Raw genomic sequence first — 5,000 nt, 5'->3', positions numbered from 1 at the left:
CACGGTGAGTCAAGTCACACACAAAACTGTCACATGCCCGTGAGAATTCAATCAGTCACTCAATCAATTTATTAGTCAATTAATCCACCAATCAATCACTTTAATGTCTGAAATGCACAGACATTTGTTTACAGACATTTGTCTTCAGGCTTGTCATAAAATAATTAAAACGTAGCAAAATAAAAATTAGAATGGCAGGCATTCCAACATCACCAAAGTCGCATTTGCTCGCATGTGGATTAGTGGCCAGGAGGTTATCGCGTCCGCCTAGGAAGTGAGAGAGCCGAACATATGATCGAATCCCGGACTTCTTAGAATATTTTCCCCATCCAACAGGCCTTGAATAAAATGGATCAAACAATAAACCGAAGCCCCTTGTATTGCATGTGCTTAGTACACGTTAAAGAACCCAAGGCAAGACTTCGTAGCAAAATCCACTATAATGTGAAACGATTCTGAGTTTGTATAACGCTTGGAGCTGGGTCCTCTGGTTTCTGATAGGCGTGATGTAAGTATCCATATCAGTCGATCAGTTTAATCCAACCATTGGAGCAGCGTTCATTCGTCAACTTAGACAAAATGACATAACCAATAAAGGCATTCACTAAATTTGTCGCTCATGAAACACATTTCAAAATAACATTTTATTTCTTCTGAACTTTCCTACACAGAGCAGCACCACCTTGGTGAAAATATGTCCCCAAATAAACCAGAACTAGGTGTCAACATAGGCGATAACTGTCGCGATATATGCGAGGAACTGGTCCAGTACGCGGGAAATCAGTCTGGTCCCAAAATAAGCCAAAGATCCCCTAAATATTTACAAGAAAGCATTCACAAAACTATCACAAAATACACATAAAATTCGTTCAAAACGCGAAGAATATGCAGAATAGTAAAACAAATGCATTTGCAGACAGAAAAAGAAACGACAGAAAAACTTCGCAGCGTTACACTGACGCGACTCCCTTTCCTCGAGTTGAGCATCCTTAACTCTCTCACACTGAAATATGTTGTGACAAAAAGTACAACACAACACAGCACAACACGACACAACACAACACAACACAATAGACAAAAAGTTTTGAAGTGCAGGGGGGGAGAGGGGGGGGTGGCGGGAGGGGTGTGAGTGTGTGTGTGAGGGGGTGTGGAGGTGGGGGTAACGAAAACATCAACAGGAAACAAACCAGCTAAAAGAAGACACACACACACACACACACACACACACACACACACACACACACACAGAGACCACATACGAACAATGGCTGGGATCCTGTCTGACGCACGTCCGGTCCTAAATAACGTCACTTCCGTGACAACACCTCCCTGGGAGAGCTCGCCGAAAAGACATTACAATCGGAGAGTTATTGTCCCTGGACCAGTCTACTAATTCTCTGAAGAAAAAAAATGAGGGCAGCTCACGAGTAAGCTATGTGTCCACTTGTTTCGTGTTCTCTCTCTCTCTCTCTCTCTCTCTCTCTCTCTCTCTGTCTCTCTCTCTCTCTGTCTGTCTCTCTCTCTCTCTCTGTCTCTAGCTGTCTCCCCCCCCCTCTCTCTCTCTCTCTCTCTCTCTCTCTCTCTGTGACAAGTAGGTCAGGCGATGGACTTATTACCCAGTGTTCGGCATGGCGTTGTGTCCTTTGGAGAAAGTACTTCACTCGGATTTCTCCTCACTCCCCCCCGGTGTGATTAGATATCTGACTTCCTTCTGGGGGATGTCAAGACCGGGCCCCGCCTTACTATGCTCAGTCCCAGACACAGTGGATGTGAATTCGCTGTTCCTGGAGGGTGGTGGTGGTGGTGTGTGTGTGTGTGGGGGGGGGGGGTACATGGATGTGAGCTTAAACACAACTGACACAGCGTGGTCAACAAGGCAGAAAAAAAATGAATCGAACAAAACAAACTGATCATACTGACCACCTTCTTACATATGTATGTATATATATATACACATATATAGATATTTGTGTGTGTGTGTGTGTGTGTGTGTGTGGAGAGAGAGAGAGAAGAGAGAGAGAGAGAGAGAGAGAGAGAGAGAGAGAGAGAGAGAGAATAGATATATAGAGAGATATAGATACATTATAACATGCAGCGTTTCATGACAAAGTACTGTAAGAGGTAGTCGAAAAGAATCTTGGTAAAGGTCGACTTACACGGGATAAATGAAAGTCGACTTTACCATGATTCTTTTAGGTTTCCTCATACTGTCTTCCGTCGACACTGGGCAGTCACCACCCTTTTATCTCTTGCTTGGGAATAACAGCCCTTCGTAATTCGAAATTGTTCATGTTGACATTATGATTGATCGGGTATCATGGAGGCCGTGGGGTTAGTTTGGCTGTTGTGGCTGACTGTGGGTATAATCTGCACTGTGCTTCATGGCTGTTGTGGGTGACTGTGGGTATAATCTGCACTGTGCTTCATGGCTGTTGTGGGTGACTGTGGGTATAATCTGCCTGTGCTTCATGGCTGTTGTGGGTGACTGTGGGTATAATCTGCACTGTGCTTCATGGCTGTTGTGGGTGACTGTGGGTATGATCTGCCTGTGCTTCATGGCTGTTGTGGGTGACTGTGGGTATAATCTGCACTGTGCTTCATGGCTGTTGTGGCTGACTGTGGGTATGATCTGCCTGTGCTTCATGGCTGTTGTGGCTGACTGTGGGTATAATCTGCACTGTGCTTCATGGCTGTTGTGGGTGACTGTGGGTATAATCTGCACTGTGCTTCATGGCTGTTGTGGGTGACTGTGGGTATAATCTGCACTGTGCTTCATGGCTGTTGTGGTGACTGTGGGTATAATCTGCACTGTGCTTCATGGCTGTTGTGGGTGACTGTGGGTATAATCTGCACTGTGCTTCATGGCTGTTGTGGTTGATTGACTGTGGGTATAATCTGCACTGTGCTTCATGGCTGTTGTGGGTGACTGTGGGTATAATCTGCACTGTGCTTCATGGCTGGGGTCAGTTATTCCATGTTCCCCGGAAATAAACCTCTCTCATCTTGCCTTGGTGGGCTTCTTTTCTTCCTTAGTTTTCTTTTCTTGTATCTATTTATTTATCAATGTATTTATTCATTCATTCATGTCCACCTCTAATTAGTCAGTTAATCGGTTAGTCAGTCAGTCAGTCAGTCAGTCAGTTAGGTTTTTTTCGTAAAAGCCTGACCAATCGCATTGGGTTACGGTGCTGGTCAGGCATCTGCTTGGTACATGTGGTGTGACGCATATGGATTTGTCCGAACGCAGTGACACCCCCTGAAGAAAGTGCAATGAACTGAATCGACGTGAACTAAATCGGCTCTCAAGCCCCTGACCAGCACACCAGGCATCTGCTCCTTACAACAAAAACAGAAGAAAAAAACCAGTTACGATAATAGTAATAATGATGATAATAACTGGACATTTATCAGTGCTTTCCTCAAATCACAAAAGCGCTTTACAATCCACACACACACGCACACGAAACACATTCTGTCTTCAACTCTAAATCATGCACAATAAACAGACAAATGCGCCTACAAACTCGTATGTACAATGCATACAAACATACATACATGCATTCGACGTACACACCATACAGCGTTACAAGTATACGGACACAATCAACTAACTACTTTCCACAGTTATGGTGTAGTATCTATGCATCATTCCACACTTCGGCGACTCCTTTTAAACTGACCGTGGAACTGCCAGGGTACATCTTCCCTGCCGTCCGTCACCAGTGTAGCTTGTAACGGTAGTCAACGGCAGACGCGACGGTGAGACACTATGGCTGACTTCCCTTGGATTTCCCAGGCTGCCTTCCCTTTCGGCGAGACAATAACGAGCTCGTTAAAAACCAAGGTCGCGCAGCTTCCAGACACGCGTGGAATCAATTTCAGTCACGCGGTCATTTTGGCCATTTTCCCCTGTCTCAATGAGTCTGGCTGATCTTGGACTGTCAGCCATTTGTCTTCACTCTTCTTTTTGCATCAAAAGTAGCTTCTGCCTAATTTTGTTTTTCTTGTATATATGTGAGACTACCCTTTATAAACTCGCAAAATAAAAGAATACCTAAAGACAACCAACATTTCTTCGATGCTGAAAACATAATCCCGTAAAACTGTCCTAATACTAAGTTGAAAAAGAGAACCAAAATGGGTACGGTCTCCCGGTTTTCAGTTTCTGTTTCTCAAAGAGGTGTTTTTGCGTTCGGAAAAATCCATATACGCTACACCACATCTGCTAGGCAGATGCCTGACAGCAGCATAACCAACACGGTTGTCAAGTGTTGTGTGCATGCATACACAGTACCTGTAAGAGTGGACTTCATTGTACAGATGTTTGCCAGAGGACAACACTCTTGCTGCCATGGGTTCTTTTCCACTGCGTCAAGTGCGTGCTGCGCACGGGGCCTCGCTTTATCGTCAAGCCTAAATGACTAGACGCTCAGTTTGATTTTCCAGTCAAACTTGGAAGAAAGGGCGAGAGCGGGATTCGAACCCACACTCTCACTGACTCTGTATTGGCAGATAAGGGTCTTAACCATTCTGCTGCCATGGTGTCCTAGAAAACATGCAGTTGAATGGGCACCAGCTTGATGAAATGCGGCACATTTATTCCTCGGTGCTGTATGTTGAAGCTGTGCTTTGTAAAAGCTACGTGTTACCACCACCATCATCATCATCAACAGTAGTACTACTAGTAGTAGTAGTTGTTGTATATTCATTATCATCATCTTCACAATTTTCATCAAAATACCTTTTATATGTCTTCTGTTTTTCGTGATGAACTTGCACATGGGGAAGCTCCGGCAAGAGCAAGCAGTGTTCTGAATTTATCCTGTTAATGCATCCTGTTTGGGGAGCAAGTTTTGAAATAAAATCTTCTTCTTCTCTTTGTCTTGGGGAATTCTTCGTACAGGCAGCTGCTCTCTCTGGCATAACTGTGACAGAAAAAGCAATATTTCTCAAGGTAACGAATTATTCCACAGTAGTTATCCAGTTATACTGTCTGGGTG

Source organism: Babylonia areolata, chromosome 9, assembly GCF_041734735.1.
Source record: "Babylonia areolata isolate BAREFJ2019XMU chromosome 9, ASM4173473v1, whole genome shotgun sequence".
NCBI lineage: Eukaryota > Metazoa > Mollusca > Gastropoda > Neogastropoda > Buccinidae > Babylonia > Babylonia areolata.
The sequence above is the reverse complement of the archived record's forward strand: the minus strand, read 5'-3'. Positions refer to the sequence as shown.